Genomic DNA, 27329 nt, shown 5'->3' with positions numbered 1-27329 from the left:
TTATTTTTAGGAGATTTTTTATTAAATTTATTTATAGGTACAAAAGAGTGAATATTTTAGAAACATAAATTTAACTATTTTTACAAGAATTGATCATGTAAAGTTGAAAATCCAATGTAAATATGATTTATAGTACAAATGAGTAAAGTTAACTTTAATCACCTCCAAATAGATATCACATTTATAATGATATGTAATATGGAACAATATTTTGAAATGTTTCTCTTCAGTTTTCTAATTGTGAGTTAAAGTCTAGTCATGATGATAAAGCAAGGATACTGTTCCTTTACTTCTCACTTCACCTCACTAAATAGCAGAGGCAACATATACAGAGCACAGCAGACTATGCTATAAATCATTGTGGCATTTCTAACTAATCAGACTGAAGTGACCTTTACTTGCACATGTAGAGATCACCAATCCATATTGGGAAACTGCTCACTTATACTTTAAAGCACTTAACACGACCACCGAAAGTATGCTGGAGGAAGCCATTAATGTGACATCACCATGCCTGACATGTTTTAGCCCACTGATAGGATAGACCCACCAGAGCTAGGAGCATAATGGTATATGGTTTTGTGAGACTAATCCTGGGAGTCCTCAAAATTGAGGCCAGACCACGTGATTTTTTTCATGGTTTCAGGTCAAACAAGAGCAAGGAAATCTTGTGCTGATTATCATCCTCTGCTTCTCCCCCTCTTTTTGGAGGAAACCCCTGAGAAGCAAGAACACAAACGGTCTTCCATGTGCGACACCAGGAATTGCTTGGCAGTACTACCAGTTTCCAAGCTGACCAGGTCATGAATAACAAAGTTGGCTTGCCTTGACCTTGACTTCACCAACCAAGTTGTCAGACTTGCCTATCCATAACGTCATTAGCAGATGTGACCATTGCACAATCGTTATGAAAACAATGACTTCTTCTCCACCCTGAGGTGGGGACCCTCCATTCTGGAGGTGTACATTACCACTGTGTAAAGTGGAGGAACCAAAGACAGATTAACTAACTCAAAGCTGGTGCTCCCCTTGCCAGTCTGATCCACTGGTGTTATAACACTAGAAAATATCTTGAAATTGCCAAGGTATGAACCAGCCTTGGGCATGCCTTTGGACAAATTTAGCTCTGCCAATTGCCAACCTCTCTGCCTTCTCACTCACCAATACTCAGCTCAGATTAAGCCAGAAAATATTAGCTCCAGACCTCATCAGAGCCTTGATCTAGAAATTGATGTAAGAACTGAATGCCAGAGAGGTAAATGTTGCAGCCCTGGTTTAAAGCAGCATTTGACTGAGTAGTGTATCAAGAAGCCTCAGCAAAATTGAAGTCCAGCAGGGCAAAAGGAAAAAGCCTGAAATGGCTGGAGTCAAATCTGACACAAAAGCCACACATGGTTGTCAGAGGTCAGTTATCACAGCCCCAGGATATCACAGAGTATCCTTCAGGGAAGCATCTTGGTCCAGTCATCTTCAACTGGTTCATCAATTACTTCCATCAGAAGTTGGGCTTTTCACCGACAATCTCAGTCTCAGTATTGAGTTCCATTCACAACTCCTCTAATAATGAAGCAGCTCATTTCATCCTTCAACAGAACCTGGGTATCATCCAGACCTGCACTGACAAATGGAAGGTAACATTCATGCTACTGTTTTGATCTTGGTAGAGACCAGTAATGTTTTTATTTTTTATTTTTTGGAAATAAAACCCATTTATGAAAAAAATGAAGCAACAAGGTTCATTGTTTGAAACAAAATAATTCTACTACACAAAAATCAAAGAGCATAAATATTAATAACTATACTCCAACTTAGTATTTAAGTTTTATGTTAAAGATATTAAAAGGACAATGAACACAATTACTTATACTCTAAACCAATCAATTGTAAAATTTTCATCCTTGTTTGAAGTCCCTCCATGCTCATGTCTCTCCCTACTTCTTCTGCCACGTGAAACAGTTTAACCTCATTTACTCTACCAGAAGTGTTCATGATTTTGAACACTTAACCTTAAATAGAAACTGCAAATGTTGGAAATATTAAGCAGGTCGGACAGCGTCTGTGCAGTGAGAAACAGGGTAAATGGGGGTGGAGATTTGTAAGGGAGACAGATTTGCATGTGGTAGGAAGTTAAATTCCCTATAACTGACGTTGGGTTAAAATTCTGACAGGATCTTGCCTGCTTCCAGGTTTCACAGGGGCAGGAGTGGATCTATCAGGTAAGTAATTAATGTACTTACTGTTGTCAACCTGTTGGAAGGCATGCTACCTGACTTGGACTTCACTCACCTTCAACTGCACTTCGCTGCCACCAGCCTGCACCATGGAATGGGAGCAGCTTAATTAGCTGTGGTTTCCACTGATAAAGCAACAGCACCATAAGCAGGAGAAGTAACACCAGCAGCAGCACTAGCTGCCTTGTCCTCAGCCACATGCTCCAACACAGAGCAGAGGGGATGGAAATCAAGATCCAGCAGAAAGGAGTTGCAATGTCTGACACAGGATCTACGGATAGAGGATTAGCTCCCTCAACATGTCTGAGCACCAGTGCCTCAGGAGGCTGCCTTTCATGGCAGATCATTGACTTCTGCAGCCTCTTGGCAAAGTTGTGTGCTCACTTCTCCTGCGAAGAGGGAAAACCTAGACGTGGGAGTGTTTATAATGGCTTGTGCAGAGAAGAGGGAAGGACAACCTTTGTGCAGGGTGATTGAGCAATGGGTGTGAGAGAACAATAGGCTGAGTTTGAGTGTTGGCTGGTCAGACGGGGATGTGTGGAGATGCCGGAGAGAGAGGTTACAATAATCTCTCTGAAGATTAAAGGATGTTTAGATGATATTGTGGTTGGGGAGAAAACGTCCATCCATGCAAAAGCCAGTGAAGCTTTCGTCCCCAGAGGGATGGCTGATCTTAATGAAGTTGCAAGCTAAAAGACAACAGCAATCATTGCCCTACCCAGAGGACGACTTCACCTACTGTTAATTAATCCATCAGCCAATTGAGCTTGATGAGATGGTTATAGCTGCAGGGGTATCTGATGATACCATCCCTGACTCTGTTCTAATCAGTAAAATAATGCAAGGTTTCAATTTAACATTGGTAATGTAGTATTGTGTCTTTATTTAGCATTGGAATTCAATAGTTTTGCACTTTCAGACAAACAAGTTGATCCCTTAAAAACCTCCTGAAGCATATTTGCCTGAGATGTTAATCAGAAGTTGAGACATAGATAGTTTCCATTTTAGAAACTTGTCATTTGTAATGATAAAATGTCATTCAACTAACACAAAACTACTTTGTTGCCAAAATTACAGGCTTACTACTTATTTCAGGTGATTGAATGATGTGTTTGTAAACAGAGAAGGAGCAGTTTATTTTTCACTTTTTCCCTTTTAAATGTGAAACTGCTGTGATCAATTTCTGGATATAATGAGTAAATAGAGGCATTGGTCAATTGACCATTTGCCTCAAACTTGGATGTATGTTCCCAGATCTTCATTTTCAAACCCTCCATGATCTGACCCCTACCTATTTCTTTAACCTCCCCAGCCTTACAACCCACTGTGCTCCTCCAATTCTGGCCTGTTGGACTTCCCTGATCTCAATTACGGTACCATTAGCAGCCATGACTGCAACAGCCAAGGCCCTAAATGCTGCAATTACATCCCTAATCCTTTCTGCCTCCTTAATTCTATATTTCAACAACAACAACTTATGGCACCTTTAAAGTAATGAAACATCCCTAGGTGCCTCACAGGAGCATTATAAAACAAAGAGCAACATAAGGAGACGACCAGAATCTTGATCAAAGAGGTAGGTTTTAAGGAGTGTCTTAAAGGTGGAAAACAAGGTCGAGCGGCAGAGAGAGGTGTAGGAAGGGGATTCCAGAGCTTGGAGCCTAGGCAACTGAAGTACTGCCATCGATAGTGGAGCAATTAAAATAACAGATAAACACGAGGCCAGAATTAGGAGTACAGGTACCTCCAGAGGGTTATGGGACTGGAGGAGCTGACAAAGATAGGGAGAATCAAGATCATATGGGAATTCGAAAACAAAATGAACATTTTAAAGTCAAGACCTTGGTTGACTGGGGACCAATGTAGGTCTACAGGCACAGCAGTGATAAGGGAACAGGACTTGGTACGAGTTAAGATGTGGGCAGCAGAGTTTGGATGACCTCAAGTTTACAGAAGGTAGAATGTGGGAGACCAGCCAAGGGCTCATTGGAGCGGTCAAGTCTAAAGATAATGAAGGCATCAATGATGATTCAGCAGCAGATGAGCTGAGATGAGGGCAAAGTTGGGCAATGTGATGGAGGTGGAAATCAGCAGTCTTAGTGGGCATGAGTGAGGTCAGAAGCTCATCTGGGGATCAAATGTGACACCAAGGCTGCAAAAAGACTGTCTTAATCTCAGCCTGTTGCCAGGGAGAGGTATGGGGTTGGTAACTCAGGAACTGCGTGGAGCAGGGACTGAAAACAATGGCTTCAGTCTTCCCAATATTTAATTGGACATTTAATATTTCCTCCTTTTAAAACATTTCCTAAGATCCAAATGTTTGAACGAGCTTTTGGTCATCGGCCCTAATATCTGCTTCAGCGGCCCAGTGGCAGATTTTATTGGATAATGCACCTGGAAAAAAAATAAAATTTACATTTATAGAATGACTTCCATGGCTTCAGGATATCCCATTGCACTTTACAACCAGTGTAGTCACTGTTGTAATGTAGAAAATGTGGCATCCAATCGCAGATAGCTTTGTGACAATAGCCAGGTAATCTGCTTTTGTGAAGTTGACTTGAGGGATAAATATTGTACAGGACAGCAGGGAAAACTTTCCAGCTCTTCTTTAAAAAGAGTGTCATGGAATCTTTTACATCCACCTGAGAGGGCAGTCAGGACCATGGTTTAACATCACAGCCGAAATCCCTCCCTTAGTATTGTACTAGAAAGGCCTCTTTGATTTTTTTGTGCTTAAGTGCTGGAGTTGGACTTGAACCCACAACCTTCTGACTCAGGCAAGAGTGCTACCGACTGAGTCATAGCTGACACAGTGAAGCATCATGGATGATTTACTATGTTAAAAGTGCTATATAAATGTGTCGTATATATCCTAACACAGTACTCACCAGGCTCTGCGGGGTCTCAATGTAATTAATCACCACCTTTTGATTCAGCTTAAACTGTCAATCATATGTAAGCTTCTAATAGTGTTTCTGGGCATGACTTTGAATCTTTTAAAGGATTGCAAAAAGAAAAGAGACAACGGAACTTCAAAATAATTGAGGCAGCATTTGCTGCAGTGGAACTTTTTTATTAATTGGCAGAATGAGGATCACTGGCAAAGTGAGTTGTCCATCCTTCATCACCGTTGAGGACGTGGTGTTGAGCCACCTCCTTGGCTACTGAGTGGGCAGTTAAGAGTCAACCACATTGCTGGGGGTCTGAATTACTATTCCCTCAATAACCATAATGTTACTGTTTCCAACTTGCGTGGCATGCCCAATCGGTTGGAGTATATTTTTTTATCCTTGTGCCCAAATATTTTTGCTGCAAGTTGCTGGAAATACAAGGTCATAATGGCACAGCAGGGCCAACGCAGCATCCAGAACTTTGAATAATGCTTAAGGAGATAGATTATAGGACCCAGTGAAATTTAAGGATAGAGAAAGAAACCGAGAAAATGACAGATAAGGAAACCGGGTGAATTAGAGTCAAATTAGATAAAGAAAGAGAAATAAAGGTTGGAATTTTGCTTGCCAGTTGGTGGCGGGCGTGTTTGGAGGCCTGAGTGGACAATATGACGAGAAGGCCAAAAATTGGTTTCACAACATTGTGAAACACGGTTGCAATTGTCCACTCTGCAGACCACATTTCCCATGGTTGGATGTCGGGAACTTCATTGTAGTATATCTGTATTGTAAGCTCAACCGAATCATCCCCTCATGCCCCTGCAACCCCCCACCATGCTGGATCATCTGAGCCCGTTGGCATGTTTCACAACAGCATATATAAGGCATGCGCCTGGTGAGCTGCACTTTGAGGGGAGCTTGCAGGTGAGTGCACAGTGACGTTGTGCAGCATTCGAGAGGGACGCCAGTTGGACTTCAGGGAAGAGGCACTGCACATTTAGGTGAGGGCACAGACTGCTTTTTTCCAGCCGGCTGACAGTGCAGTGCTAGAGCAAGGGCTGCCCTGTGATTGAGGCGACTTGTGGGGGGTGCAAGGGCTGCCCTGTGATTGAGGTGACTTGGTGGGATGGGGGTTGGGGGGTTGCGGGACAAGGGCTGCCCTGCGGTTAAAGGTAGTGCACAAGCACGTGCGGGGTCGGGGAGAGTGAAGTGGCTACACATCAGGGAAACCTTATATCAAGTGACCATTCCTCCACAGCTGAGACAGTTCAGGTGCAGCTTCGTTGATGTGATTGGAGTCGAGCCTCTAATTATCTGCCCACCCAAGTAATGCAGAGGCATGAAAGTGCCACCACGTGCTCCAAAGCTTTTCACCCCTCAGGCACAGACTGCAAACTAATGAGCATTTTAGTGGACTGCAGAACATTTGGACATTTGTGCATGTTGTACAATCTCCTTCCTGGAGCTGACCATGGAGTAGTCACTGGTGGAGGCACTCACAGCCCCATTTAACGTCATCTTTGTGGTCTGGACCAGTCTCCCCCAAGGTTCAACCTAACAGTGCAGTCTTGCAATGCGGCTTAGAAGAATGCCTGAGCTGAGAGCACAGTCTGCGATCCAGTGGGTGAAGCTGCTGCTAATCGGTCAGATGGAGTTGGGTGGGATCTTGAGCAGCCATGCAGCATGCTAAACTCTTGTCCAGTAGTCCAGTAGTGGCCAGCGCTCTCCGGGAAGGGTTAAGGGGCCTTCAAATTTAACCAAGAGAGGTTCTTAGAACACCCAAGCTAACCCACGGCTTTCTCTCTTTCATCCTGCAGGAGGAACACATTAGGAGCATAGAGTCTGGTGACCTAGCTGTACGCCTCATGGCTTACAAAGAGCGGAGGCAGAATAGAAGAGATCAGTGAAGGCGCCTGGCTGGGCAGTGGGAGGAGCAGCACCCTCAAGAAGAAGGAGTGGCCGGGGCTCCCACATGTGCCACTGAGGAGCCATCGCAAGCCATTGCTGGTCAGCGCCAAGCTAGACCCAGAGTCTGTAGACAACACTTGTCATTCCTGCAGATGACAGAGAACCAGTGTTGCCAAAGATAGCGCATGCCCAGGCAACTGGTTGGTCACATCTGCCAGCTACTGCAGGATTTGATGCCACAGGGACATGGACAGCATCCACAGCCAATGGCCGTGGAAGTAACCACAGTGCTCAATTTTTACAGCAGTGGCTCCTTTCAGGGATCCACAGGCAACATCTATGGGATATCACCCATAAATGCATCTATGAGGTTACAATGCCAGCTTTGTGAGGGCACACAACTTTGTGCATCTAGCCTGGGACGAGGAAAGCCAGGATCCAACTGTGATGGGATTTTGCCAGATCTCGGGTTTCCCACAGGTGCAGGGTGCCATCAACTGCACTCGCACATCACTTGGATCCTTGTGACAGCAAGCAGTCAATTCAGTCAACCACAAGGGCTTCCACTTGCTGGATGTTCAGCTGATGCACGATCACCACAATCACATCCTGCAGCTCTGCACATGGTTCCCAGGGAGTGTCCATGACTCCTACGTTCTCAGTCAGTCACAGATCCCTGACGTCTTCCAGGGTCCACAGAGGCTGCAGGGATGGCTCCTTGGGGTCAAGGAGGATGTGGCTGATGACACACGGGTGGCGTGGCCTCAGACTGCAGCAGAGCGGAGGTACAATGAGGCTCATGCTGCAACTCACAACTTGATGGAGCAGACCATTGGGATGCTGAAAATGAGACTCCTGTGTGCCTGGACTGGTCTGGTGGAGTCCTGCATTACAGTCCACAGAGGGTGTCACGCATCGTCGTCACCTGCTGAGCACTTTGCAGTGCTAGGTTGTAACGGGGAAAGAAACTGTATGAGGAGGAGATGGAGGAGTTGGAGGTCTCTTGTGATGAGGAGGACCTTGATGAGGGTGAAGAGCTCCTCAAAGGTGCGGATGACAGCAATGAGGCCTTTGAGCTGGCCAGAGGAGGCAGGCTCACTTTTGAGCCCCTCATCAATGCTAGATTTGTGGAGGATGATGACAACATGCAGTGAAGATGTGAGGAGGCACCATACATCCTCACATTGCATCTGTGAATGTTTGACTCCGGTCTGGCTGATGGCAGCGTACATACCCTCTGTGATAAGGCTCGGCTCCTCTCATGGAGACGCAGCAGAGGCCCTAATAATCGCTCGACTGCAGGAGGATGATGACACGTGCAGTGAGGACACTCCATAGATCTTCACATAGACTCTGTGTGAATGTCTGACTCCTGTCTGGCCGAGGGAAGCTTGCTTGTGCTCTATAATCAGGGTCATAACACGAAGAAGCAGTCATGAAACTTTAAATGCACCTGATCTTTTGTCAGCCTTCAGCATCTGACCCCTTCAGGAGCACAGCTTCACTGGTCACAGGTGCTGAAGAGATGGGGGGCCAGCCCAACCTCAAAGGTGCTGAGAGCACACAGAGTGATGGAACTCTGCCCACAACATTTTGGTAGCAATGACAAGCACCTTCGAGGAGCAGGCATCAGTAATGTGTCCAGTGAGTGTGAAGCCGGACCATCACTTTGGTCTGAAGGCTGCAAAAGCACAGGGAAGAGGCCCTGGACCTCCCTTTAGCTTGTGCAGGAATGAAGGTGTCACATCTGATTGACACGAACACTGCTCAGAACAAGGAGCCATAGGCAAGGGGACATTCTTGGGAGTTTATTCGCAATAGTGAACATTATGTACGTCATCAACACCCATGGCCAGGCTGTGCAACTTTATCATCATAACTTTCCTAACCCCGCCGCTACGTCTTGGTGCTCCCCTGACATCCACAGCGGAGGTGGAGGCAGCCTGCTCACTGTTATACCCTGTCTGTGACGATCCTTGGTGGGCGTCCGGAGGGCCGAGGCCTGGAGGGCTCTGGCCTGCTTCAGGGTCCTGCTGTGTGGCAGTGGCACCCTCCTCGGCTGATGGAGCTGGAGCTGCAGGGGTCATGGGAAGAGGACATTCCAGTGGGCTTGAGTCACCTGGGTGGATGGCCCCAGGGCTTGCGCCTGCTGATCCTCCTCCCTATGTGCCTGGCTGGCTCCTTGAGGAGAAGGGGTAGCTGGAGTGAGATAAAGCTGCCCTGCATCCCTCTCGCGTAGTCATTGTTGGAGGCCAACTCTGGTGTCAGCGATGGAGTTCAACCCATGCAGCAGTGCAGGGCCGATGTTTTGGATCAAGGTCTCCATGGGAGGTGGCCATCCTCCCAGCATTGACCTCGGTGCGTTGGCATGCTGGCACTATGACTTCAGCCTGAAGATGGACAGACTCCTCCTTCATCCCTTGCAATCTGAGGAGTGTAGCAGACGTCTCTTCATGATGTTCCCGAGCTTGTCTTTGCAGCTCCAGTAACTGACATCTGATTGAATTCAGAGGCTCCTCATTTGACTCGGGTTCAATAGGTTTCTGGCCTCCAACAGTCCTCCAAGTTCCGGAAACCTGCGAAGTCCCTGCCGCAGCCGCCTGCTTGGATCAGCCAGTGTGATGTGCTCACCAGATTATGATCCCAAGGCTACTGTTAGGTAGGTCCCACTGAGGTGTGTGTGTGTGTGTGTGTGTGTGTGTGTGTGTGTGTGTGTGTGTGTGTGTGTGTGTGTGTGTGTGTCTCCATTGGCGGAGGGTGTGGGTGAGCATTATAACGAGTCTTCAATAATGAGGGTGCCTTTGGACTCCTCTCCAGAGGTTTCTTTGGGGCTTGATTGGAGGCCCTGGATCATGGACTCTCTCGGCAGTTTCTCAGGTGTGCCTACGAAAGCAAGGAGAGATAATTAATGCATGGAAGAGGACTGCGGAACAGGATACATCACTCACGGCATGGTTGTCTGATGTATGTTGCACTCCTGGGTCCTCACCTGGTAGAGCAGCACCGACCTCACAGTCAGCACTACAACGGTCCAATCCTTGCCGGCCAGCTGGGTGGCTCTGCTTTCAAAGTCCGTGAGGACCTTGATGTCAGGCATTCATCCACCAGTCTGCGACCTCTCCCTTTTATCCTACATGAATAGAGATGGAGACAGTGTAAGCAGACACCTCCCAGGCCAGATGATAAGTATGCCTGGCATGTACGGGTGATGAGTGGTCCCATGGACTGGATGAGGGCAGTGAAGGTGAGTGTGAGAGAGTGAATGGTGATGTCCCTTGAACTGGCAGTGAGTGACGACCCTGTGGATGTGTGAGTGCTTGTGAGTGTGGGAGTTGAGAGTGATGAGAAGAGTGACTTAACCCTGGCAGAATGGAGGAGATCATTCATCTTTTTTTGGGACTGGGTGGCTGTCCTTTTTTTTGTAGGACATTGGCACTGACCACCGCTGAATTAGTGAGATGCTGGATTAGTGAGGTTGCAGCCCCTCCTGCAGCCAGAGAGGGGTAGAAGACATCATGATGGGCCTCCATGGCACCCAAAAGGCACTCAAGGGATGCGTCATTGAATCTGGGAACTGCAATCTTCTTGCCTTTTGGGGCCATGTCTTCCATGCAGCAATCCTGGGCTGGAAGCACTGAGAGGTGTGCGCGTGGCTGCACTTTAAATATGGTGCCTGACGTGATAAAGCATTGAGGTGATAGTCCACCCCCCATTGAAACAGCATGTTTCCCAGGAATACATAATTAATGCACTGGGGTTGGGATGATATGGCGTGAAATGCCACCATTGCAGCCAGCAAGTAAAGCGTTATTTTTCCCACCCACTACCGCACTTAGTGCAAATCTGCACGAAAGAGGGTAGATTTAAGGGTGAGGGAAAAGAGAGACAGAAAGGAAAAATAATATAACATTTTAAAAAGCCTCTATGAACAATTGACTATCTGCCTGGCTTTCTGCAAGGAGTTTAATTTGCTTTTACACCACAAATTCAGCCATTTCTTGAAACATATTTAACTATTATTTTGCTAGTAAATTCTGGCCTAGTATTCAGAGAACAGTTTCTGGCTCTGGCATTCTTTTGCAGTCAGAAGTGGTCTATGTACTATGACAGTTTGACTTGGCTGCACAGAACATTTTGTATTCAAAGTGCTCAATTGCAGTTGGATTTTTAATTCTACTTGTTGTGATTGGACGGATTATATTTGTGCATCAGTATCCTTAACATTATGTTAACATAGCATTTCTTCAGTCTTGCCTCTCGCATGAAAATGCGGTGGGTTGAGAAGAGTGATGTATATATCAGCTTGTTTTCCTTTTATGTTTATGCTGTGCAGACAAATCAAGCTGTACCATGAGCATCACCCCTCCCATATCAAATAAAAGTTGAGCATTAAGCATTGCTTTAACAGCTGTCAAACTGTGAAATTCATAGGTTGAATTCTGCACAATAAACAATCATATTTGTATCAAATGTGCAGTTAGTACAATTCAAAACATAATGAAGCTTTTATGATCACTTATGGCGAATAAAATGATCTATTGAATTCTGCATTGTAATGTTCAGTATTAATAATGTACAAACAGTTCTCAATGTAAACTAATGCTGGGAATGAAGGCACCAAAAAGCCCATAGCATTCAAAAGGATAAATGGGAATGTTAGCCTCCCCTGCAGATATTGAGCCTTTGAATTTTTAGGAATAATAAGGGAAGTATTTAGTAACCAAGGCTACATTTAAAGAGGGCATGTGTGTGGTCCCATCGATCACAGGTGGTGATTCTCCCAGTGCTCCTTTCTTTGCCGAACTCCTTTTGACTGGGCTTCCTTTGTACAACAACTGACCTTCGCCAAATCACCTTGTATGTTTTGGGGAATTAAATATATTTGCATTTGTGTTGGACTACTAATCAAGATAAGTGATCAACAATTGATTTTTGAGACTGCACCATTACCAATCATATTTTTATCAGCTCTTCAATATGGCTGGCTAAACCATAGATTTTCAAACTAGGATAAGCAAGATGCTCTCAGATTATTCTGAGGTCATCAGGTTCCTGTCCATCTATTATCAGGTTTCTGATTTTATCTTGTATTTTTTGATTTACTAGCATATTATTTCTGTTGTTGTATGATAATAAAACATGTAATCTCCAATGATAGGAATTTTTTTTTGCTTTTGTTTTAATGCCATGCATTCAGCTCATCCCTTTGCTTGCTCACGGCACCAAACATCCAGCAGCACCACACCTTGTATCCCAAGCTCCAAATCTGCATCTCTCTCCAGTTTCACTCCTACCTTCCTTCCTGCCCTCTCTTAAGATCCTCATGTCCTTGAGACCTGCCTCCTGTTCCCTAACCCCATTTCCACTGAACCACTGACCACCAAACTTCCTTTCTTGGCTTTCATTCTTGTTGACATTGTACATGATTTGATCTCCTCAGGTACTTTACCCCTCTTTCAAAACCATTGTTATTAACCCCACCCCCTAAAAGAAACACTTTTGACACTTTGTTCTTGATGTTAATGTTCCATTTCTGAACTTCCTTATCTCTTCAAAGAAGCCAGAAACCTTTTGTAAAAAGTAATAGAAATATGCTACACCAAGATAAGTGAAATAGAATATGGGGGTAAAAACCAGTGTCAATTCCCAATATTTGATGTTTGCATCCGTTATCCCGCAGAAGGTATGTTGCCTATCTCAGTTGGGTCATTTGCTGGGTGTCCAAGCGGAGCTGAAGATATAAGTGGATAAAAATTCCAAGAGACATTTGGCCTTCCTCTCAGTTGGTTTCCCAAGAAATGTGGTCAGATAGGCAGAGGATATAAGATAGATATTAAAGATTTGTTTTTGTTTAAACTATATACCCTTTATTGAGACTCTCTCCTCTAATGAGAGCAAATGATTAAAGGATTACTGGTTGCATTTTAAACATGAAGTGATTGCCAATTAGTTATCCCAATAACATACAAGGCTACTGTACTAGGAAAAGCAAGCATTACCTAAGGTTATGGTTTGGTCTCAAGTGAACATTTAAGGATGAAAACGATACAAGAAGAGTGAGGTTTTTTTTTCGAGATTTTGCAATTTGTTTGATGGATTTGCAGTGCTGCAGCTTGGCTGCCTGATAAAGCCATGGATGTCCCTAGCTCGATGGAGGAAGTGTGCTGCACTTATGAACCAACTGACTGGGAAATGAAAGCAGATAAGTTGAAATCAGTGTGGGCTTTATATAGAGAGCAAAGGGATCAAAGGGATGGCTCGCACAAACTGAGAGTGAAATAGTAGGAGAGGAGCAGATTTTGCTGTGAAAAATGTTACATAATATCCCGGCAGCCTTGTGTTCCCATCTTTTCTATTGTGGTTTAAATGACTCTGACTGATTAAATAAAATCCTCACTTTGACATTTGAAAAACCTAACCTACTACTTTCATTGATTGACAGGCATTCTGCTTGAAATTGAGCTGAGCACCTGCTGTTCCTTCTTTCCAAGTGAGTATCTCTTGTTTGGACAGCTATGGCTATTATCAATGCTTGGCTGAGTTTCAAGTGCTAATCAGTTTCAGCACAGTAGGTGTTCCATTCATCTGAGAATGAATGATAGTTTCAAGAAACTTTAATAACAGCTTTTCCCTTTTGATATGGTTTGAGCTCATACAATTATAAGTATTACAAGTTTTTTTCATATGGCAGAATGCAAACTTTGCTCAATCAATGATATGGAAGATGTTATTAGATTTATTTATCCTTAGCAATGTAAAATATTTTCCATTTAGATTGCATGGAATCTGAGAGCTGTACACAATGCATACTTGGTGAGTGGCTATGGAGGATAAATAGTGGATAGAGGTGGCAAGGGATGGCATGGACATTCTGAGGGGGCATGACCTGGCAAGGGTGGGGTTTGAGCGAGGTCAGGGGTGAGTGAGTTAGGGGCCTTTAAACACTGTTAGGAGCTGGGCTGCTGTGTTGGAGAACCAAGGTGGGCCTTCTAATCAGCTCGCCTCCACAACCACACACACCAGCCACCCCCCCCCCCCCCGCCCACTCTCTAGTGCGGCTCACAAACTGCACTGTAAACCTGAACCTCATGTGAAAAGACAAAAATGACATGAATTCAGGCATGAATATGGTGCGCAATTTGCAAGCTGTGAAAGTGCACAGGTCGGGTTTTCTCTGCCCCTAGTGTCTCACTTTTCCAATGTGAGACCAATCAACTTTTCCACCTGATTTCATATAGTTGATTGTTCTCAATATGCTTCTTCCTGTGGTAACCACAAGACATGTTCGAGCTGCTGTAATGATTATCTTTAAATAGACTTAGAGCAACCACATCAGAAGTAATATACATTGACCTCAGATTTAAGCATGGAACATCATTTGAAAAATGAACTTAGATTTAAACAACGCCTTGGGCTTGGTGCAAGGGCATAATGGAATTGATGCACCATAAGTCCACCATTACAAATGACAAGTAGTTTGTTACTTTAGAATGCAGCAGATTGACAGCTTTAACCCTTCACTGGCTTGGACTATGTAAATTCTTGAAGATTACAGCAGCCATTTAAACCAATGGTTGGTTATGGTTGTATAATTACTGTTGAAATATGTGTAACATCGCATATGATTTTCATTTTCATTATCTTCTTTCATTGTAAATTAGTTACTGTCTAAACAGCATTAACTTTTGAGTTGTAAGCTAGAGATTCTTAATGATTGAATCTTTTTATCTAATGATTTAGGCAACAAAATCTGTTTGGATCAGACATATAATCAACTTTTCTTAACTCAAGGATGGTTAGTTTAAATTACCCACTATGCAAGAACCTCCCTGTGCTGTTTTATTAAAATTGCTAAATTTACCACAGCTGAATTTTTTTTTAGCAAAAATGGTCTGAGTTAACGGGGCTAGAATGTAATCTACCGCATTAAAAAAAGCTGTTCTCAATATCTCAGTCTTTTATTCTTTCATTAGCTGATTGAAATTCATAATAACAATTTATAATATATTGAAAATAAAGAATGTTCTATTTTTTAATAATCTCAGTACTAATGTAACCTAGTTATTAAAGTGTTGTACATGTTAAAATACAAATCTACATTAAAGTTTAATTCATATAGATTTTTATGTTTAATTTCATAATAAACAGTGCTAGTTTTGTGCAAGGATTTCTATTTTGCACATGCTTCTGACTTCTTACTGGTGTTCTCTGTTTTGCAATTTTAAGAGACATTTTTTTTCACCACCTTAGCCTCTATAATATTGCAAAACTAATTTGAAGTCACTAAGCATTTAAAGCTTTCTTATTTTAACCTTAAAAGATAAATGCCAGTTAACTCATATTGTAACAGGAAACAGCAAAACTGCACAGAAAGGGTGTCAATTAGCAAAGGTGGAGAAGGAAAGAAAAAGTGAGGTATAAGTATGAAACATTCCCTGAAAGTTTCCAATCATTGTTATCCATGAAATTAATCAAATTCTATTTTACACCATAGGATTCCTCCTCTAGATAACATGCTCTAAGAGGGCATTGGCAACCATGGACTTCCATCAGATTGATCCGTGATTGTGATTGGCAAAGTAGTATAGTGGTTTACCATTGCCTTCTGCAGTATAAGAAAACTCTCCTGCTCTTCACTGCCTGCCATCAGGTGTCTTCGAAGAATTTACAGGCTGACAATCAACCTGTTTGACCACATTATGGGCAGAAGTTTCGCCCCGTCAGGGGGGGAAGTTGATGGACGGGCACATGCAGACACGCTTCCGATCAGTGCCCCCAATTGGAGGCGTAGCGCCTTTTTACATGGGTGGGCCAATGAAGGCCCGCCCAGCGTGATGTCTGCAGGAAAGCACTATGCACTCCCTGTGCGGGCAGGGTGGGGGGGGGTGAAATCCCTAAAATCAAGAATGCACTCTTTTGTGCAGACGCATGAAAGAGCACACTCATCTCCCTGAGGCTAAGTGCTGCCTCAGGGAGATCGCCTCTACTGTCAACAATATTAAAAATAGGAAAAAAAAATGCCTTTACATGTCCCCTCATGTGACAATGTCACATAAGTTGGGACATGTTCATAATTTCCATAACAACTTTATTAAAATTTTAAGAACCCTACATGAAACCTCATCCCGCCGGTTTTCTAGTTGCCGCTGGAGCTCCTGGCCTGCCCGCCAACCTTACGGTTGGACGGGCAGGTCCAATAATTACTTTAATTGATCTGTCAATGGCCTCAATTAGCCATTGACAGGTCGGCAGGTGCACAGTTGATTTTGCTGCGCCCCCGCCTTCCTGAAAATTTAAATGGGGTGGGGTGACGTCGGGAGTTCCACCCGACATCATACTGCGTCATTTTAAGCATCAGCAAGTGGGCCCGGCCCCCCGACGCTAAAATCCTGCCCTATGTGTGCACCTTCCATGACATCACTTCTGAAGTGGGACTTGAACCCAGAGCTTCTGGCCTAGAGGTAGGGGTGCTACCTCTGCACCACAAGGGCATTTGATGATAAATCAAACTAAATTAGCCTGAACTTGCATGCACCACTGGAATACTGTGCAATTCTGGATCTCCTAACTTCACGAATATTAATTTGTTTGAGAGGGTTTGGGGGAAGAGTGAAAAGTATGACAGAAAGACTGAAACACAGAACTCAACTCGTCTTCAGTGTAAAATGGTTGCAAATGAATTGTATCTTCAAGATGTTGAGCAGGGTGGTGTATGTCAAATTTGGAAGGCTTTTTGATAGCACAAAACAGGGTGGGTCAGAGGGCTTGGGGGGAAGCTTTCAAATTAACCAGTTTTGATTTCACCCAGAATAGGAGGCCTATTTGACATAAAATAGGATACAATTCTGTTGAAGTAGGTGCTTAGAATCATATAAAATTACAGCACCGAAAGAGGTAATTCAGTCTATCATACCTGTGCTGGCTCTTTGAAAGAACAGTTGTGCTGAAACCCGCATCCCACTTTTTGCTGTAACTCATCCTCAAGCACCCTGTCCAACTATCTTTTAAAAATTATTTAATGACTCAGCTTTCAACACTACATCAGGTAGAGTGGTCCAGATCCTAATTTACCTCCGTATTCCAGCTGAGACCTAACCAGTGATTTCGAAAGTTCCAGCATGACCCTTTTGCTTTCATATTTTCTTTCTCTATTTATGCACCTCCCAAATCCACATCTCTATCACCTGGCAGGGCAAGGATAGTAAGCGCATGGGAAAACCATCACCTCTAGGTTACACACCATCCTGACTCAGGACAATAAATCACCAATCCTTTGTTGTAACTGGCTCAAAATCCTGGAACTCCCCACTCGTCAGATTTGTGAGAGTATATTCACCATAGAGATGGCCACATTAAACAATTCTAGAAAGAGGCTCACCATTACCTTCCTGAGGGCAATTAGGGATGAGAAATAAACATTGGCCTTGCCAGTGTTACACACCTCTAACGTATGAATAAAAAAAAATAAAAAAATATACCCAAGTAACCAACTTAGCCACCTTAGCAAATTCTGTGCCACATTTAAGGATTTGTGTACATGCATGCCAAGATGTTTCTCCCCATCCATACTTTGCATAATTTGTCCCATTTATAGTATATTGTTTTTCCATACTTACCCTTTCTCACACTTCTCCACATTGAACTCCATCTGCCATACTTCTGCTCACTTCACCATCCTGTCCATGTTATCCTGAAACCTATAACTATTGCATTACCAATTAATTGCCAACTTTTGCATCATCTGTAAACGTTATGGTGCTGCTCCCAATTCCTGTTCTTATTAAAAAAAGAACAGAGTAATGGGCTCAAAACCAACCCTCAGGGACACTGCTATAAACCACCTTCCAGCATAAAAAACATCCATCCACCATGCCCTTTGCTTCCTCAGCCAATTTCGTATCCATATCACCACTTTCACCTTAATTCCATGGGGTTCACCTTAATTCCATGGGGCTCACCTTAATTCCATGGGGCTTCTATCTTCTTAATAAGCCTCCTATGTGGCACATTAAGGCCATATATACAACATCCACTTCACTGCTTTGATCAATCTCTCGAATACCTCAGAGAAATCCAGAAAGTTTGTCGGACATGATTTGTAATGTTGGCTGTAGAGAGCAGAAGGTCAGGAATGAATGATGGAAAATTAATGAATATTCTGAATTTTAGGGATTATTTATGCAGAATTTTGCTTCTTATGATTTAACAGATGAAGCAGGGTGCATTATAGAGTAGGTTTACAGAAGTAGTGAGCTCACAGACTTTTCTTGTGCTAAGATGATTTGTATTTCTAAAACTTTTCAATGTTACAGATAGAGGAGAGATGGTAGGATGGTTCCCTTTTATTCCCACCACAACCCACAACAATATAGGTTTTCTTAAAGAAGTGTTTAAACCCTATGAGTGCTGTGATACAGAACAGACAAAACACGGGTTTTCTCGTAAGTTTAAACAAAAGAACAAATAAATATTTATTTTCAACACTCAAAAATCTAATTGGAACAGCAGCCACTCACTCATTCACACAAGACACACACATACACAAGAAAAGGTGGTTATAAAAGTGATTGCATGCATTTAGGGACTTTTTGCGATCTTTAAAATCCTATACAACTGCCTTTTGCAATGGATTCTGGGAATGTTTTAGGCCTGATGATTTATTTTTGGTTCTTTTGAAGAAAATGGTAATTAGAAGTTTTTGGCGATGAATTCACAGTAGCTTACTCCTTGCAATAGTTGGTTTCTGGCTTTGTTCCATTCAAAGTTGTAGTTGAGGCCCTGTAGCAAAGATGGCTTGGTTCTGCAACTCTCCAGGCAATAGAATAACCCCACTTCTCTGTCTGTTAGTGAATTCCTAGACAGGGTTCTTGGTTGGGTGGGATCTCTTCTCTTTAACTCTCTTTGCCTTCTAGATTGACTGACCTCCCAGCTGCTTTCAGGATGTGTTAATAAATGTTTCTCATCATAAGTTGGTTTCTGTCAGATGACCATAGTTCCTGTTGTCACACAAATGGTCCCTGACGATGTTAGCATTGACAAACAATGGGGTTTGAATCTCGGCCGTATGCATTTTCTTGTGATTGTGGTTTTCCTTCTCATCCCTTCTGTGGAATTTCATTCTACAGCCATTAAGTCTGTGCAGCCATTGTACAAAGTTTCTGTAGAAATTTAGACAATAGTAGCTGTTAACTTCACAGGAGAGATCTGTTACATTTTTTACTGTCTCTTTTCAATGGAATGCCCCAAAAACATGGTTTACATTTTAAGTTCCTGACCAGATCGGCATGCTACTTCCAGCCTTGGGCAGTTTTATGTATATTTGCAGACAAGGGAGAAGGTCACCTGACCCCTTGACTCCATCTTGTTTCAAGATAAATTGTCCATTTTCCATTCTGCTTTTAAAAGTAAAGTGTCCGTTTTTCATAAATTTGTGGGCATAACTACATGGGTATAACACCAATTTAAAACAAAATTCTAGAATTTCAACTTGTTCTGTTTTAAACTCTCATATTGCAAGCCTGTAAAGGTTACTTTCAAGTTAAAAATGCTATTGCGCAAACATTAAAAGGTTCACACTTCAATCTTATTCTCACATAATGTGAGGAAACTATTTGACATCAAATGAGGATAAAGATCTTTGGGGTACATTATCTGCAAGAGTGGAGTATATCAATTGCCGTCTGCAAAACGAAATGCAACAAAGTCCATGGCTAGAATTTTCCAGCCCCTCCCGCTACCGGGATCTTCCAGTCCCGCCGAAGTCGATCGCCACAGCCGCTGCATGGATGCTGGAAAATACCCACCCATACACAACAGTCTAACAGTCAAGGTTTTCTGCACTTGGCATAGTACAAAATCCTTTAGAAATAGTGATTTGGACTATTTATTGATCTATTCATTGAACCAAAATTTATCTAGTTAGAGGGGAGCAGACGGGCTGGAATTTTCCGGCCCCACCCACCGGTGGGATCTCCTGGCTTGCCACATTTCCCGGCATGCCGCAGCAGCAGCAGGGCTGGAAAGGTTCCGGCCCAGATGATTAACATATATATTGTGTGCATTTCTCTGTTTTGTTAAGCACATTAGTCAACTTGAACTGTCTGAAAAATAAGTTAAGAAATAATTTTCTTGCATTATTGGACACCGACTTGTCAATCTAAGTGATAAAATAATGAACCAATCACATAATAAAGACAAAAGCAAAATACTGCGGATGCTGGAAATCTGAAACAATAACAAAATTAACTGGAAAAATTCAGTAGGTCTGACAGCATCTGCCGGGAGGAACACAGTTGACGTTTCGAGTCCTTATGACTCTTCATCAGAACTAAGGAAATAGAGAAATTAGGTGAAATATAAGCTGGTAAAGGGGGGTTGGGACAGGTAGAGCTGGATAAAGGGCCATAATAACATAGAGGGACATAATAAAGAGTCCTCCTATCTTGTCCAATCTCTGTCCCTCCAGACCAGTGCAACAGGCTGGATAATCAATTTAAATAGAAAATGCTGGAAAAAATCAGCAGGCCTGGCAGCATCTGTGGAGACAGAAACAGCATTAATGTTTTGTGTCCGTATGACTCTTTTTTTCAGAGCTCTGTTTAAATTTCAGATTTCCAGCATCTGCAGTATTTTGCTTTTATCTTGGATAATCAATTTGGTTGGTGGAGCAGGTGAGATGGGTTAATTATACCAACACTTATGTTCCTGTGGACTACAGCTACTTACTTGCAAGTTCTAGCATGTAAAACTGTGATGATCACTAGCCCCAGCAGGCAGGGTCATGTGAAGGATGTGACATAAGCTTTGTAATACGGATTTAGCACAATTATTTAACAAGTCGGGAATGGGAATGATTGGAATAGTCAGTTCTTTTTTGAAGTAAGTAACCTGTTTACCATGTAATAAATGGAATTTGAGGAGTTTAAAATTCAGCGTAAGGTTTACTAATATTTCTACTGCACGTCAAAACTTGGCACCTGCAGTACAACATAACCTTTCATAGAAATCCAAATACTTATTCAGTTTTCTTGTATAGATGTGTTAATTTATTTTATGGATTGATAGTTAAAAAAATTATCAATGTCACCCTGTAAATCATGGTAACTGCATGAAATAAGAATTTAAAGGGTCATCTTAAGCGAGCATGGATAAACCATATTAACCCAATGTCAGTGTAAGGAGTAACCCCAATTACCTTTTCTATCTCTACATATATGTGCATACACGTATGGCTAAATCAATCTTTAATGCCACTGTATACAGATACACCAGTGAAAGCTTACCATGAGCAGAATGAATAGATTTAACTTGAATCTGAGATGGTTTTCATACTGTCCGGTTACATTACTGTATCTGTTAAGCCAATCACATAATTGCCAACCATCTATATTTTGGACAGACAGTAATCCAATTTATCTTCCATTTGCATACAACCAAGCTTCAAAAACTCATTGGGCAGAATTTTGCCCTTGATGGGCGGGTGTTCCGGCTGACTCGGCGATGGGCAGACAGGCAGCTGATCGCTGCCAGCAAAACTGGCCCTGCCGCCATGGCTAAATGGTGCCTCAGGGAGATCGCGGAAAGGTGATGAAGGTTCAAAACTAGAAAAATCATTAACATGTCCCCCTCATGTGAAAATGTCACACGAGATGGGACATGTTAATGAAATAAACAAAAACTTATTAAACTTTTTTAAATCCCCTCATCCCGCCACTGGATGAGGTTTGTTAAAAAAAAATCATTTACCCGCCGGCCTGTTGGGCCCGTGCGCTGAGCCGAAGTTCGCACGGGCTCCTCAAAATCCTCGTCAATTGATGACTTAATAGCCTTAACAAGGCCTTTAATTAATGGCGGGCACGCGTCGTGCTGCATAGCGCACTCGCTGACCTAAACATCGCGATGCCGCACGCTGACCTCCGGACGCTCGTGCGAAGTCAGCATGCAACATTTTAAGTGCTGACATGTGAGCTCCGCCACCCGCACATCAGCTAGAAGATTCGGCCCATTGATTCTTCACGTTCCAAATTACCAGTAGACATTTCAATAATATAACATACATTATCTCTTCTGCATATGCACAGAAGACTCAATTGATGATGTACCAAGGGTTGAGTTAATTGGCCCTGGAGGTTCTATGAGAATAGGGCTGGAAAGGCTGAGGCCTAGGGTTAATTCATATCCCTCGCACAGAGAGCCTTGACCTTATTCATGATCATTTTCCCTTTTCTCTTTTGTTTTGCTAATGCTGCTTCAGGTTTTTGTGTCCGAGAATGGTTGTCCATCAGAATACAAGCAATGAATTTGAGTTGAATAGTGAGAGCACATTTTTAGATATGGTCACCCCACAGCTTACAGAAATGCAGACAGAGAGGGAAGGGGTGACCATCAGTCAGAAGAAAGGTGTCAGGCAGGTAGTCAGGAAATCCCTAGGATGCATCTCGCTCGAGAACCGTTTTTCTGCGTTGGAAAACAGTGCGAGTGACGGTTTCTCTGGGGAGTGCAGCCACGCTCATGGCACTGCGAGTGGCTCAGCTGCATAAGGGGGGAGGAAAAAGAAGGGTAGAGCAATAGTCGTAGAGGACTTGATAGTAAGGGGAACAGACAGGCATTTCTGCAGCCGTAGACGTGACTCCAGGATGGTATGTTTCCTCCCTGGTGCCAGGGTGAAGGATGTCACTGAACGGCTGCAGGGCATTCTAAAGGGGGAGGACAAACAGACAGAGATCGTAGTATGTATTGGTACCAACGACATAGGTAGAAAGAGAGATGAGGTTCTGCAAGCAGAGTTTAGGGAGCTAGGAAGCAGATTAAAAAATAGGACCTCCAAAGGTAGTAATTCCTGGATTACTTCTGGTGCCACAGGCAAGTGAGTATAAAAATGAGGTTAGTCTAGATGAATGTGTGGCTGGCGAGATGGTGCAGGAGAGAGGGCTTTAGATTTCTGGGACATTGGGACCGTTTATGGGGGCGGTGGGATCTGTACAAGGCGGAGGGGTTGCACCTGAACCGGAATGGGACCAACATCCTTGTAAGGAGGTTTGCTAGTGCTGTTGGGAGGGCTTAAACTAACTTGGAAGGGGGTGGGATTCTGAGAAGAGGTTCAGCAGGAGGAGATGCCAGCCAAAATTAGAAGATAGAGCAAATGAGTCTGGAAGGTATAGAAATTATAGGCCAGTTAAGGCACAAGGAAGTTTGGCAAGGTTGGATGGTATTTATTTTAATGCAAGGAGTCTGATGAATAAGGCAGATGAGATGAGGGTACAAATTAACACATGGAAGTATGATATCATTGCTGTCACAGAGACATGGCTGAGAGAGGGTCAGGATTGGCAGCTCAATATTCCAGGATATAGGGTTTTCAGGCAAGACAGGAAAGGAGGTAAAAGAGGAGGGGGTATCACAATATTGATCAAGGAATTATTACAACAGTAAGGAGGGGTGACATCTTAGAAGGCTCCTCAAATGATGCCATATAGGTAGAACTGAAAAAACAAAAAAGGAGCAATCACATTGCTGTATTCTAGCCCCCAAACAGTGAGAGAGAAATAGAAGAGCAGATATGCAGGCAAATTTCAGAGAAGTATAAAAATAATAGGGTAGTAATAGTGGGGAATTTCAACTTCCCTAACATTAACTGGGTTAGTTATAGTGTGATAGGTTTAGAGGGAGTGAAATTCTTCAAATGCATCCAGGAGAGCATTTTAAGCCAGTACGTAGAAGGTCCTACAAGAGAGGGGGCAGTCCTGCACTTAATTTTAGGGAATGAAGCCGAGCAAGTGGTAGAGGTATCAGTGGGGGAGTATTTTGCAGATAGTGATCATAGCTGGATTCAAGATTGTAATGGAAAAGGACAAGGATAGGCCAGAAATCAGAGTTCTAAATTGGGGGAAGGCTGATTTTAATAAGGTCAGATACGATTTGGCCAGAGTGGACTGGAACCAACAAATCCCAGGAACCCTGGATGTCGAGGGATATACGGGATTGGATAAAGAGAAAAAGGGAGGCTTATGGCAGATACCGAGGGTTCAAAACAGTGGAAGCCCTAGAGGAGTATAGAATGTGTAGGGGGGAACTTAAAAAGGAAATTAGAAGAGCAAAAAGGGGGCATGAAAAACATTGGCAGGTAAAATAAAGGAAAATCCAAAGTTATTTTACAAGTACGTTAAGAGTAAGAGAATAACTAGGGAAAGAGTAGGGCCCATTAAGGACCATAGTGGTAATTTGCGTGTGTAGCCGGAAGACGTAGGCAGAGTTCTAAATGAATACTTTGTGTGGGTGTTCACAAGTGAGAGGGCTGACGTGGGTATGGAAATCAGGCAGAAGGACTGTGATATAATTAAAGAAATTAACATAGAAAGGGAGGAGGTCCTAAGTGGTTTGGCAGGCTTAACAGTAGATAAATCTCCAGGCCCAGATGAAATCTATCCCAGGCTGTTGAGTGAGGCAAGGGAGGAGATAGCAGGGGCGCTGGCAATAATTTTCAATACCTCTCTGGCCACAGGAGAGGTGCCAGAGGACTGGAGGACAGTCAATTTGGTACCGTTATTCAAGAAGGGAGGAAGGGATAAACCAGGGAACTACAGGCCAGTCATTCTAACTTCAGTGGTGGGGAAACTATTGGAAGCAATTCTGAGGGACAGAATTAATCTACACTTGACGAGGCAAGGGTTAATCAAGGACAGTCAGCATGGTTTTGTTAAGGGGAGGTTATGTCTGACCAATTTGATTTAATTTTTCGAAGATGTGACCAGGTGTGTAGATGAGGGAATTTAGTCTAGTCTACTTGGACTTCAGCAAAGCTTTTGATAAGGTCCTGCATGGGAGACAGATAACTAAGGTAAGAGCCCATCGGATCCAAGGCAATTTGGCACATTGGATTCAGAATTGGCTGAGTGGCAGGATGATGGTCGAGGGTTGTTTTTGTGACTGGATGCCTGTGTCCAGTGGTGTTCCACAGGGATTGGCTTTGGGTCCCTTGCTGTTTGTGATATATATAAGTGATTTAGACTTGAAGGTAAGATCAGTAAGTTCGTGGATCACACAAAAATTGGTGGGGTGGTAAATAGTGAGGAGGATAGCCTTAGGTTTCAGGAGGGTATAGATGGGCTGGTCAGATGGGCTGATCAGTGGCAAATGGAATTTTATCCGGATAAGTGTGAGGTGATGCACTTGGGCAGGACAAACAAGGCATGGGAATACACGAAGAATGGTAGAGGACCCTGGGAAGTACCGAGGATCAGAGGGACCTTGGTGTGCATGTCCATTGGTCCCTTAATGTAGCAGGACAGGTAGATAAAGTGGTTAAGAAGGCATATGGGATATTTGCCTTTATTAACCAAGGCATAGAATAAAAGAGCAGGGAAGTTATGCTGGAACTGTATGAAACACTGGTTAGGGCACAGCTAGAGTATTACACGCAGTTCTGGAATCTGCATTATAGGAAGGATGTGATTGCACTTGAGAGAGTGCAGAGGAGATTTACCAGTATGTTGCCTGGGCTGGAGAGTTTTAGTTATGAGGAGAGATTGGATAGACTAGGGTTATTTGCCTTGGAGCAGAGGAGATTGAGGGGCACATGGTTGAGATGTATAAAATTGAGGGGCACATAGATAGGGTAGACAGGAAGGAATTTTTCCCCTTGGTGAAGGGATCAATAACCACGGGGCATAGATTTAAGGTAAGGGGCAGGAGGTTTAAAGGGGACGTGAGGAAGAAGTTTTTCACCCAGAGGGTGGTGGGAATCTGGGACTCACTGCCTGAAAGGATGGTAGAGGCAGAAACCCTCATAACATTTAAGAAGTATTTGGATGTGCACTTGCGATGCCATGGCATACAAGGCTATGGGCCTAGTGCCGGAAAATGGGATTAGAATAATTAGGTACTTGTTTGATCGGTGCAGACTCAATGGGCTGTAGGGCATTTTTCTGTGCTGTAGACCTCTATGACTCTGTGATTGTTGTTCACCAGTGAATTAACAATACAAGTACATGTATGTGTATGTTGTTTTCAGAGCTTTAAGGTAAATCAATCCAGTTCTTCTTTACTTGTCATACGTTTGAATTATAGTAACTACCGTTAGGATAAATGTGTCTCAGTATGTCCTGTACCTTTCATTGATGACTAATCTAACCATACTAAGACTGTGCTCAATTAACTGAGTTCAGCACGTGTCTTCTAAAAAGCTGCATTTAATAGGCTATGAAATGTTCACTACAACTCTGAGACTGGGAGAGATATCTCAATTGGAGGGACTCATGTTGAGCAAATTGAAGGCCATATGTTTCACAGAGGATCAGCAGTCTAGTCATTGTTGTAATGTCATAGTCCAACTTAACATAAAAATTGAGGAATCTGTGTGGTGAAATGAAACAGCTTTATTTTAGAATAGAGAATATTATGGATAATGGAGGATAATGATGAGAAACAAGCCTGCTATAAGGATATACATGGAGAGGGGTGGGTGGGGGGGAGTTGCGGCATTAGCAATGAGTGTGAAGTGCAAAGGCCATAGATTCGTATTCACATTGATTCAAATAAAGGTTGCAAAACATGGATGATGGTAATGATGTCCAGGGTAAACCATGAGACTGGTGTCAGTGAGCAAGGAGGGACAGTTAAAATTGAGAGAAGGGTAAGGTTTGGGATAAGAAATGCATGTTGGGATTGGGGTTAGGATGGTGGTAAAACAACAGTGAGGGTAGATTAAAAGCGAAAGTTTCAGGTGAAGGTATAGATGAAAGGTAAGGGTGCAGATGGACAGTTAGTGAAGAGGAGCAAGTGCAATTTGAAAGTTGATTAGGCTGATGAGAAGCATCACTTTAGGTTGATTCATAGCTTGATGTACTACCAGAGCACTGCTTCTTGTTATCACTTCTCACTTCCTCGCAATACTGAAGTAAGTAAACACTGCTCATCATAGACATGTGAACCTCAGTATCAGACCAACTCCTGTAGCAGACCACCAGGCCCTTTCTGTGAGAGACACAAACTGTGTGTTAGAGGAATTTTGTTCATCTTTTTTTCGTATGAGACCAGTATTAGAATTGACCAGTTATGCACAACAATAATTGGCCAATTGGTTGGTCGAGTTATTACAACCAGTTTTGACCAAGTTTTTCACATACATGATGAAGGACTCCTTCAAATTTGCAAAGGTCTTACAGGATTTGCACATCGATAGCAATGCTGTGTCCATGTGCTCATTTGACGTTGCTAGCCTATTCACCAATGTTGCACTTAAGGAAGCCATAGATATTTGCACTGCAGCACTATATCATGGTGATCTAGACCCGCCACC

The sequence above is a fragment of the Carcharodon carcharias genome, chromosome 11 (genome assembly GCF_017639515.1).
Source record: "Carcharodon carcharias isolate sCarCar2 chromosome 11, sCarCar2.pri, whole genome shotgun sequence".
In the NCBI taxonomy this organism is placed as follows: Eukaryota; Metazoa; Chordata; class Chondrichthyes; order Lamniformes; family Lamnidae; genus Carcharodon; species Carcharodon carcharias.
Note: the sequence above shows the minus strand (reverse complement) of the source record.